This window comes from Musca autumnalis, unplaced genomic scaffold (assembly GCF_047663935.1).
Source record: "Musca autumnalis isolate F117 unplaced genomic scaffold, ASM4766393v1 scaffold_2, whole genome shotgun sequence".
Lineage (NCBI taxonomy): Eukaryota > Metazoa > Arthropoda > Insecta > Diptera > Muscidae > Musca > Musca autumnalis.
The window spans coordinates 120,462,776-120,475,428 of record NW_027411755.1 but is presented as its reverse complement, the minus strand read 5'-3'; the positions used below and the strand labels follow the sequence as shown (position 1 = coordinate 120,475,428).

The 12,653-nt window shown below is 37.1% G+C and overlaps 1 protein-coding gene and 1 pseudogene across 6 annotated transcripts in view; both read left to right on the top strand.

Annotated features, from left to right (window-relative positions):
* Nucleotides 1-12,653, top strand: part of hoe1 (OCA2 melanosomal transmembrane protein hoepel1) — a 280,461-nt gene that overhangs the window by 170,292 nt on the left and 97,516 nt on the right. The window lies entirely within an intron of this gene.
* Nucleotides 9,213-9,298, top strand: LOC141395996 (small nucleolar RNA U3; annotated as a pseudogene).

Genomic DNA, 12,653 nt, shown 5'->3' with positions numbered 1-12,653 from the left:
GGGACCTCCCCAACAACGGGTTTTAACAAATCGCTAAATATCAGAGATTATTAGACCTATTGTTTTTTTTCCTTTATTTATTCCTCATGGGAACATAGGACTTCTACAATGTTTTTCCAACTTATTCTATCATTACATATTACTTTTATTTCATTATATGATTTGTTAATCTTATTCAATTCGGCAAGCACTGTTCGTCGCCATGTGTTCTTTGGTCTTCCCGGTCTTCTTGTGCCTTGTGGGTTCCATTCTAATGCTGCTCTTGCTATACTGTTTTGTGATTTACGAAGTGTGTGTCCTATCCACTTCCATTTCCGTCTTTTTATTTGCTTTCCTATAGGTTCCTCATTGGCTAATAGGAGTAGTTCTTCGTTTTTGATTTTTCTTGGCCAAAATATTCTGTGTATTATTCGTAGACACTTGTTAATAAACGTTTGCAGTCTTTGGGCTATGATCTTAGTCATCAACCACGTTTCGCTTCTATAGAGCAGTGTGCTTTTTACGCATGCATTGAATAGTCTCATTTTTGTTTTTGTTGATATGCTCGTTGCTCTCCATGTTTTATTGAGGCGACCGAATGCTGATCGTGCTTTCTTAAGTCTATTTGTAACGTCTTCTTCCACGCCATTGTCTACTGACATTACGCTTCCCAGGTAACAGAACTTGTTAGTATAGGAAATCGGGTGATTATTGACAGTGAGGTTGTTGTCGGTTATATGGTTTATGCGCATTGCATATGTTTTTTCTTCATTGATTTCCAGTCCAACCATTTTCGCAAGTTTCACCAGGTAATTTAATTTGCTCTGCATATCATTGAATTTGTGGGATAATAGACATATGTCGAGGTCCTCCAGATGTTGTTGAAAGTTCCAAGTTATTCCTCTTTTTTTCTTGCTTAGAATTAGCATGATCTCATCTAGTACCACCGCAAACAACAGTGGTGACAATGGGCAGCCCTGTTTCACGCCGGCCATGGTGTAGAAAGGTTCGCTCGCCATCCCATTGTGTCGGACTTGGAGCGCAGCATTGTGGTACATAGCTTTTATTATATGTATTATTTTTAATGGAACACCTTTCGCCTGAAGTGCATCCCATATCGCTGTTCTTTTTATGGAATCGAAGGCTTTTTTAAAGTCGATAAAGACTAAGTATAGCGGGGTTCTCCACTCTATCGATTGCTCAATGATTATCCGGATGGTGTTCGTCAGATCCAGACAGCTCCTGTGGGGTCTAAATCCAGCTTGCTCATCTCTTAGTCCCCTTTCCACGATCTTTAGCCTGTCATTTATTATTGTTGCAAGTATTTTATATATGGTGTTGAGGAGGGTAATGCCCCGCCAATTATTGCAATCTGTCAGATCGTTTTTCTTTGGAAGTTTTATGATTGTTCCTTTCGTCCAAGTTTCAGGCAATTCCTCGTCTATCCACGCTTGCTGAATGTATGGTAGCAGTATTTCTGCAGCTGCTGTCGAGTTGGTCTGAAGAAGCTCTGCGGGTATGCCGTCCTCTCCAGGGGACTTATTTCTCTTTAGTTTTAGAATTGCAGCTTTTGTTTCCTCTGCGTCTGGAACGGAAACATTGATTCTTTGGTCGACCGCGGATCTTTCGAATATGGCTTGATGTGTTAAATCCTCAGTATCGTTACTTATGTTCTCGAAATGTTGTTTCCATCTTTCAGTTTGCTCTTCGGTTGTGGTAAGAAGTTGACCATTGTTGTCTTTGATTAAATTGTTGTGGGGTTTCCTTTGGTTGGATAATTGTTTGATTATTTGGTGTAACTCTTTCATATTGTTGGCTCCTGCTGCTGCCTCTGCTTCGTTTGTTAGGTTGTCGAAGTATGCCCTCTTATCGTTCCGTGCTGATATTTTGACCTTCTTTGCAACATTTTTATATTGTTCTTTTATGACAGGGTTGTCTATTTGTTGCGGTTTGAGCAGGTTTCTCTTTTCTATCAGTTTCCGTGTTTCGTTTGATATCCATGGTTTACGCTTGTTTGTTTGGGTGTATCCTATGATGTTTTCTCCTAGTTCATATAGTTGCCTGCAGGTTTCGTCCCATGTTTTATTATTTAAGGGCAATAGTGTATTTAATCTTTGTCCGGCCTCATGTTTTGTTTCTACGTTTCGTAGCGCTGCTACATCAAGCCTTTTTTTGTCGCTTGCCTTCTTTTTTTGTGGATATTTTCGAGTTTTAGTTTTATTGTAGCTACCACTAGCTCATGGTCGCTGTCGATATCTGCTCCTCTTTTGGAACGCACGTCCTCTAAACTCCTTCTCCACTTTCCACTGATGCATATATGATCGATCTGGTTTCTTATTGTTCCATTAGGCGAGGTCCATGTATATTTATGGATGATTTTGTGGGGAAAGATTGACCCGCCAATTACCAGGTTGAATGTTTGGCAGAGCTCAACAAACCGTTCTCCGTTAGAATTTTTTGAGCCAATAGCGTGAGTTCCCATAATTTGTGTTAGCCCGACGTTATCATTACCAATTTTGGCGTTCATGTCGCCTGTTAACAATGTTATATCCCTTTTTGGGATGTTGTGTAATGTGGCTGTGACCTGGTCGTAAAATTCATCTTTTATAGAGTCTTCAGATTCCTCCGTTGGAGCATAGCATTGAACAATGGTAATGCATTTCTTCAACTTAGTGTGGAACCGAGCCGTTATTATGCGGTCGGAGATTGGCTTCCAGTCTTTAAGTGCTTTAGTATACTGCTTTGCTATTAGGAAACCCACCCCATTTTCATGTTTATTCTCTTTTCCGCTATACAAAACAATGTTTCCGTTCATTGTTGTGATCGTTCCGCTTTTTGGCCATCTCATTTCACTTATACCTAATATGGTTAGGTTATATTTCATTAGTTGCGACTCTAGCTGGGCGAGTCTAGATGTCTCTTTAAGTGTCCTGACGTTCCATTGTCCTATTCGTATCCTTTTCCGTGAGCCAATAGTCGTCAACGAGTTGGGGGTTTGTTCATTTTCATTATTTGTTGTAGAAGTTTCGTTAATCGTGTTTTGATTCGGACTAGTGGGTGATTGGCCTACTGAGTCCTAGGATGGTATTGGGGCTGCCAATTTGGAGGATCCATCCCGCCTCTTGTTAAAAACGTTTATAGTGCGAACCGCTTGCTCCAAGTCCGACGTCCGCGTTTCGCTGTTCGTGTGCCGCTTATGCAGTTCTTGCCGCGCCACCCGCTATCCACAGACGACCATACCAGTTGACTCAACCTCTGCCCGTCAGTGGTACTAAGGGACCAGCTGCCGTCCCTTAGGCTAGATTTTGGTCACCCCCAGGTATTTTATTTCCCCGGTGTCCTGTTTGTTGTTGAATCAAACCGAACGTCCCCAATTCGCCAATGGGAGGGTCCCAGAATACCGCGATTGCGTCCAATTTTTGAAAGCCTTATTCTTACTGATTAGATTTACAAATTTAGTAAGGGGTAGTTTACACTATATGTAAATGTCATATGACATGAAATTTCCCATCGTTATATATTCGCTAATATGTGTAATATTGGAGATTTTCCTTGCGCCATTTACTCTGTGCGTCCACACTAGCAAAAATGTAAAAAACTACGTCTCCACATTGCCTCCGCGGGTATATATGAATGTTTTTATTTCGTGACATATGACATTGATAGATAGTGTAAAGTACCTCTAAGTAAGACAGCAAACATGGCATGAACATTGACTTCAGTGCTTGGAATAACTCGATCAAGACCACGTTTTTTTAATACAGCAAAGTCTAGATAAACCCAATAGCATTTTGAAGTCATTTTTTATGAATTACATAGTTTTCATGTTTAGGAGCGTGTTCAATGAAACATCTCTCTGTTAACAAGCAGTAAAAACGACGTTAAGTTGGACCGGCCCCGACTTTTATGCACACCACCATAAATTATATTGAAATCAGGTTTAAGCCATTGGCTAAAACATTCAAAATCCCCAAAAAAAACGGTAGGTATCGTTTTATGAATGAAAAATGGATTTATACCGACAATTCTCTGCTAAAATATTTGATACCTCCAACGAAGACTAAATACAAAATATAGCCATTTCTGTTGAATAATGCCGCTAAAACCTTGAAGGCTAGATAAAAAGTTATACCGAATATTCTATGCGGAATGTTTTATACCCACAATGAAGACAACACACCAAATTGCCATAGCAATTTCGGTGGGATAATGAGACTAAAACCTCCAAATTATCGAAACTCGGGAGGTACCGTCCTATATGCCGATAATTCTCTGCAGAGTTGGTTTATACACTCAAGGGAGACTAAGTATCAATTATAGCCATTTCGTATGAATAATAAGGCTATAAACTTGAAAATACCGAAGATCGAAAGGTACCGTTCAATGAAGACTATGGACCTGTACCGAATATTCTCTGTTTTATACCCACACTGAATACTAAATACCAAATTGCAGCCATTTCGGTGGGATAATGAGACTAAAACCTCCAAAATATCGACACTCGGACGGTACCGTTCTAGGGTAGTTCTATCAAAACGTGGACCTATGCTGATAATCCTTTGCAAAAATGCTTATTGCCTCTAAGGGAGACTAAATTTCAAAGTATTGTCATTTCGGTAGGATAATGCGGCTAAAACCTTGAAGATTCCGAAACTCGGGCGGTCAGTCGGTGCTATATCAAAATGTGGACTGATATAACCAATTTTCAGTACCAAAAATGCTACGAAAAAAATAAAAACTTCTGTACCAAATTGAAAAGCTCTATGTTAAATATTGCGAGCTGTATCTTGATTTCAACAGATAGACGGACATCGTTATATTCACTTATTTTGTATGTTGATCACGAATATATACTTTTTAGGTTCTCCGACGAATATTCCGATGTGTTACAAACTGAATCATAATGTTAATTATACCCTTCATATTATGATGGAGGCTTTAATTAAAGTAAATTTCTATTTTACATCTGGAGATATTAGATAGATACATTGTAGATAGATTACTAAGCCTTACACGGAAATCCAAAACGAAGGACCAGCAACGCGGAACCGGGTCAGCTAGTATATATATATAATTATAATTGTTCCACAAACATACCTGGCGGGACAGGGGAGACTTCTCTCATATCAATGAGTGCACCCCGATTCATATTAGCTCAATGATATGGGACCTACTGTTTATCGCCGAGTCCGAACGGCGTGTCTTACGACACCACTTTAAAGAGAAGTTGTACAAGGCTGAAATACTCAGAAAATGTCGCCAACATTACTGAGGGGTATTTTGCCACCGTTGAAAAGTGTTTGATGTTGACTGGCCGAACCCACGACCTTCAGCGTGCAAGGCGGGTGTGCATACCATTGCACCACGGTGGCACCCGACAAAAATGGAGATAGGACGCCGAAATTTTGGGAATATGCGTATTTTGTTTGCAAGCAGGTCAAGTTCGATGATGGGCTATATCGGTCTACGTTTTGGTATAGCCCCATATAAAATTATATCCCGATTTCCGGTATTTTGGCGTTTTTAGTCACATTTTCAAACCGAACTAGCTATAATTTGACATTTAGGATTCCTAGTGATCAATAAACTTACATTCCATTATGGACATAGGTCCATGTTTAGGTATAGCCCCAATATAACGGTACCTTCCGATTTTTGGTATTTTGAGGATTTTAGGTACACTTTTTAACCGAACTAGCTGTAATTTGACATTTTAGGGTCTGAGGGGTCACTTCTCCACCAAAAATCGTCAACATAAGTCTATGTTTTGGTATAGCATCCATGTAACGGTACCTCCCGATTTTTGGTAGTTTGAGGATTTTAGATACAATTTTTAACCGAACTAGCTGTAGTTTGACATTTGAGGTTCTCAGGGGTCACGAAACTTCTCCACCAAAAAACGTCAACAAAGGTCCATGTGTTGGTATAGCCACCATATAATGGTACCTACAGATTTTCGGTAGTTTGAGGATTTTAGCTACGATTTTTAACCGAACTAGCTGTAAATTGACATCAGAGGTTCTCTGTGGTCACGAAACTTCTCCACCAAAAAATCGAACTCGCTGTTATTTGACATTTGAAGTTTTCAGTGGTAACGAATCTTCTTCACTAAAAATCGTCGACCGTACCTCCCGATATTCGGTATTTTGAGGGTCTTAGCTACATTGTTTTACGGAACTACCCGTAATTTGACTTTTGAGTTTCCCTGCAGTTATAAACTTTTCCACCAAAAATTGAAGAGATAGGTCCAAACTTTGATATAGCCCCGTAGGTAGCTGAACATATTTTTTAGATTAGATTAGATAATTAAGGCATTTTTCACCTAAAATTGTGAAAGGAAATTATTTATTAAATTTTAAATTCGATCAAGACCTTGTGTCATTCCTCCCCTACTTGCTTGCTTGGTATCATTCATCCCCTACGTCAACCTCACTTTTCAAATAGATGAGGTATACATACAAAATTGCCTGGCCGGCTAATAAGGAATATTATTAGCAAAAATAAGAGTTTGAAACATAATTTTATTTGTTGGTGTTTTCCCGGCAATAATATGCCTTGTAATTACACTAGCTGTGTGCTTTCCCATTTTTCAAAAATTGGTATTTTTTGAAAAACTATAACTATGATGTAGACTAAACTTAATATTAATAATATTTATAAAAATTACATAATTAATATTTGTTTTGTTTCATTTCAGGTACGTTAAGCTTTATATTATTCTGGTAAGAGTATTTTTTTTCCAATTACTGAAATTTAAACATAGAAACAAAACAAAATATTCCTTGCTGAAATATATTTGATGACAATAATAAAGAAGAATTCAAAAGAGTATAATACTTCGATCAGCTGACTTTGATTACTATCAGAAGTTCAAAAGATTGTTTTTTTAATGTATTTGTTGTTGACTAAGCAAATAATTTTCCACTTTAATATGGAACCAAAAATGCGCCATCTTTTCTTTTTTGATAAATATTCGCAAAGAGCTCATCGTTTTAATGTTCTATATTTTTAACGTCTTAACTTTTTATTTTAATATCTTAAAAGTATACTAATAGCAAAGTTATAAAAATAAACCTTTCATACTGCCATTCATTAATAAAATTCCCACAGAAAAAAAATGTTTTAGAAGAATTTTACTGAACCTTAGATTAATAACGATACATATTAATGGTTAATTAGAAAGCTTTGAGGAATTGTCATACAATAAAAGTGCTTCGAGCAACAACGTTTCAGTCTAATGAATAACATTTATTTGAAATTATAAAGTTCACATTTTCTTATTGAAACAATTTTCTATGGAAATTCTATATTCAAATTTTCGATTTGCGTAAAAGTTCATACATGTGCCTTCAAAGTGCGTGCAGGCATTTGATGTTCCGTTCGCCCACATAATATCATAAATTCATTACAAAGGAAAAACATGAGAAGTATCCTTTTTACAACGTTCTTTCTATTTGCATATTCGTCATTGTGCAAATTTGATAAGAACTTTAATATTAAAATTAGCAAAGACAGGACAAGTTCAAAAGCAGAACAGCGCCCACTGATATTTGTCTATGTGTTGCGCATTTTGGATAGCAGTAAATAGAGTCTCTACATCATAGAAACCTTATAGACATTACAATATTTACATTAGCTGATGATAGTAGATCTATTAAAGACAGAAAGAAGAAAACAAATCACTACTTTTTTCATATAAAAAGCTCTAAATCTGTCATAATCTGTCTATATCTCTCAATTTCTACTATTCTATATATCGTCACCTGAAATGCCCAAAGACGTAACCCTCAAAGGGCTACGTTGAGGGTTACGACTTTGGGCATTTCAGGTGACGATATGCTTCATCTTTCAATACGTTAACAGGACGAACACAACCTAGTGTGTTTAAAACCAGCAGGGAGCGAAATAAAAGAAACAGGTAAAAAGCGTTAAGTTCGGCCGGGCAGAACTTTTTATACCCCTCACCATGAAATATTCTGAACTATAAGGAGTAATTAGATTTCTTTCCTAAAGAAAGTACGAATGCCCACAATTTTACGGGAAGAAATACCTAATTTTGTCTAATTCGGTCAGCTAAAAAAATGAAAATTCCTGAATTCGGGAGGTACCGTTATTTGTTAGTCATATTAGCCACAATGTGGGCCTATATCCAAAGCATTCGGCGGATAAGTTTGTTGACCATTCGGAATAGTAAATGCAAAATTACAGTCAATTTGGGTAGAAAATATAGATAATTATTTCCACATACCTGAAATCAGGCGTTATATGGGGGCTATACCGAAACATGTAAGTATGTCCACAATTTTTGGTAGATAATTGTTTTGACCACAAGGAACCCTCGGAAAGTGTATCTAAAAACTTCAAATTTACTTTAAATCTGGCGTTACCGTTATATGGAGCTATACCAAAACATGGGCCTATGTCCACAATTTTTGGTAGGTAAGAACATTATATGCCCAAATACAGCTAATTCGGTCTGCAAATGTGGTTAATTAGGAAGGTACCGTTCTATGAGGGCTATATTAAGATTACAGTGACAAATTTTTAGGGGAAATTTTTGTAGCCTCAAAGAAAACCAAATACCAAATTTCAGCCATTTCAGTAAGAAAATAAGGCTGAAACCTTCAAAATACTGAAAATCGGGAGGTACCGTTCTATGGGGGGTATATTAAAACGTGGACCAATTCCGACAATTTCCTGCAAAACTGTTTCATACCACCAATGAAGACTGCATACTAAATTTTAACCATTTCGCTTAGAAAATGTGGCTAAAAGCTTGAAAATACCGAAAACCGGGCTATATCAAAACGTGAACCTATATAAAAAATTGTTGGTGGAAATTTCTTTTAGCCTCTGAAAACACAAAATTCCAAATTGCAACCAATTCAGTGGCAAATGGGCCCAATACCTTCCAAATTCATTAAAATGACGCGTACTTAATATGGGGCGTTATATGAGGGCTATACCAAAACGTGGACCTACATATATAAATAATATTTGGTAAAAATGTTTTTTAGCCTCTGAAACACAAAATACCAAAATACAACCAACTAGGTGGTCAAATGGGACTAATACCTTAAAACGTGGAAGCGTCACGCGTCAGTTTGTATGGGGGCTATACTAAAACGTGGACCTATATAGCCCATTTTCAATACCAAAAGTTCTATATACATACAATAGATTTTACCAAAATTTTATCCACCTACTTCAATCCTTTCGGTAGTAGTATATTATATACTATACTTCACAGGATCATTTCTGTAGTCAGTCTTCAATTACTTTCATTGCAAAATGAAAAATCACACACAATCCTTTCGGATGCTAGAGTGATTTCCACAGACGGATCGACAGACGGACGGACATGGCTAAATCGATGTAGAATTGCTCGCTGATCCAGAATATATATACTTTGTGGGTTTTAAAAAGGTTATTTTGAGCAGTTACAAACGGAATGTCAAATTTAACATACCCCCATCATATTAAAACAAAAAATGGAGTGTTGAATTTGAATATAATTTCACCTCAATTGTTCTAAAAATAGAACATATCAAGGTATATTTATCAGCTGTATTCTTACTTTTTTGTAAATTTAGTTTTCAAAATGAAATTTGAAACCTCGAAATTTGCTACCATAAAATACTGCTTTTCATCCTAAACGTATAATAAAAATGACCTACGACAGTTCTGAATGCTTTATATTTACAGTTTGATTCAAATTTGTTCTATTTTAGAGGATTTTTTTTCAGAGAAAATTTTTGGAACGACCCATTATTCAATATTTCCTTTGACAATTAATTTTCAAAAACAACAATGTTGTTTTTGTAAATTTGTTAGTTGTTGTAATTCATGCATATACCTTATATAAATTTGTCTTGGAACATATCCCAGAAAAATTTGAAGGAAGGGGTTCCATGCGATGACGTGATTTCATGGCATGTTTTGCATTGGTTCAAACGAAGTCGTGAAAGATCCGATCTTTTCATTAGCATTTGAACCAATGCAAAGGAAGTCGTGAAAGATCCGATCTTTTCATCAGCATTTGAACCCATGCAAAGGAAGTCGTGAAAGATCCGATCTTTTCATTAGCATTTGAACTCATTCCATCGATCTAATAGAGATGCATTTTGAGTTTTTATTTATACACATTTTTCTAAAAATATAAGATTAATTACCCAGCAAAATTTGAAGGAAGGGGTTCTATGCGATGACGTGATTTCATGGCATATTTTGCATTGGTTCAAAGCAAGTCGTGAAAGATCCGATATTTTCATTAGCATTTAAACCCATGCAAAGAGTATACATTTCCAAAATTTTTGTTATAAAATTACAAAATTACAAATTAAATGTAGGTTCACGAACTAGAAATTCTTAAAGGAGTGCTGTTGGAGTCCATGTCGAAATCTGAACTGGTGATGAGAAGATAATAGAAAAGCTTTTGTAAGATGAAACAAAATCAGTGGCTGAGAGTGGACGAAGTAAACTCTGTTGCGGTGCAGCGGCGGTGATTAAATTGAAATTTTGGGTGTATACTTTATGCTGATAAATTAGTTCTAGTTACATATTTCATGAATTAGTTTGAATTAATAAAGAGTTTGGTTTGTCATTTCAATACAAAATTTTCCATTTTCCAAACAAGACATGCAAATGTCATGCCAAAGGGTTGGTGAAAATGACATGTCAAAGCATTGGTCAAAATGACATGCTTAGGATCCGACAATGAATGTCATCTTAAGATCCGAAAATGAATGTCATCTTATGGTGGTCACGCTCATATAAAATTCATGAGTGAAAATGCTAAAAAGATGACATGTCAAATCACTTGCACCCATGATTCAATAGCATCCTTGGCATCGAACATTTTGACGGGATGCTTTTAAACTTTTTTCGACTTCCGGTATGTGGTTAAATATGTACTTAAAAACATATTTAAGGAAGTACTTCCTTCCTAAGACATCCCCATGTAAAAATAATGACTTTTACGGTTAATTTCTAAGTAGTTATTACTGCCATAATTTGCTGAATAGAGTCATTACTTGGTAATGATTTTTTGCTGATCGGTGATTACAAGAACGCTTAACGTCGTTTTTTGCAGATTAATAATGGAGTAATAAGACTTAAATCAGTTTTGACAAGGTGAGAAAATGTAAAAAAAAAGCCCAGCATTACTATTACAACATAAGTTTCTTTCCTATGCAAATGTAGGTAATGGAAACATTTAAAAATGTCAAAAACTCAATCAGAAATGTCAAAATCAACGTGTACAAATATGGTGATAGTTTCTACTCGGCCAAAATTGTCTAGCAGAAAAACAAAGGAGGTAGGGTTAATCATCGCAATTTTTGTTTAGATAAAAGCTCAATTTTTTCTTGTTTTTGGAATAAGGGAAGAATGGGAAGAAGTACTACAGTACCATTTACGGTTCCAGGTTCTGGAATATAACTATAATTAGAAGTGTAGGTTATGAATACCCAGCAAAATGTTCGATGCCAAAGATGCTATTCAAGAATGGGTGCAAGTGAAATGGAATGTCATTTTTTCAGCATCTTCACTCATTCTTTTTACAAGAGCGTGACCCCCAAAAGATGCAATTCATTTTCAGATCCTAAGCATGTCATCTTTACTAACTCGTTGTTGTAACAGTAGTGTTTGTATTCTCATTTTTCTGCTTAATCTGACTCTTGGTCTATCAGTCGTAAGAATGTGGCTATTTCGCTATTTATATGGTTTGTAACCACAAAGCTGCAAACTTAAGTTTCTTAGCAGGATTGGTAGGGCAATTGAAAAGGAGCAGTGTGTCGTGGGGGCATGTTTTCCACGGTGTCATCAGTACTTGCCCTATAGGAATTTTGACGGATGGTGGATGTTCTCCAAGGACCGCATTCACACGATAACTGTTTACTGCATCTGCGACTGCATTCGTGTGAATGCTACTTAAACCTGGTTGAAAGGCTTGTTGATCGAGGTTCTCTCTTGTAACGTTAGACTTCTCTTTCTAGATTATGAAGACCCCCTGGCTGCCTGGGTCTGTGGTCTGAATTCTGCTATCATCGACCATGACATTCAACTCTATTGTTCCCAACTCGGCCGCCCAGGTAGTGAACAGAGTGGCCGTAGATTAATTGGCTGGTATTTGCATATTCCTCGCGTGGAAAAAATGGTAAGATCAGACAAAAAGGAGCTCAGTCTTTCACAAATTTCACCAGGGAAGGCACCTGACGCCAAGATAGTACAATCATTCGCATACGTTACGATCTCAATGCCGTCTGCAGCGTTTGGAATTCAGAAGAGGTTTTCTTCACTCTACGGGTTTTGGACTTCTTGATCCTAAATTCTACGTACTACTGTCATCCGCACCTAAAATTTATTATCCAACGTTTCAAACTTGGACGGTGCGTAGTCTGCTCGATGACATCAAACAACGAGGGTGCCTGACAATATCAAAGGGCTTTGCTAAATCAAGTGTTACTATCACTGTTCTATCGCACGGCTTGCTCTGAGTGAGTCCTCAGCTAATATGGAGATGGAGATGGCCTTCAGCGCAGTTGTTGTGCTGCTTACGGATCCTATGCTATTGATCGGCAACTGGAAAGTTAATTCTGATGCTGGAAGAACTAAAGCAACAAGGGTCCTTGGTACGGGCGACAAAATCGGCCTGTAAGATTCACCTTTGCTGG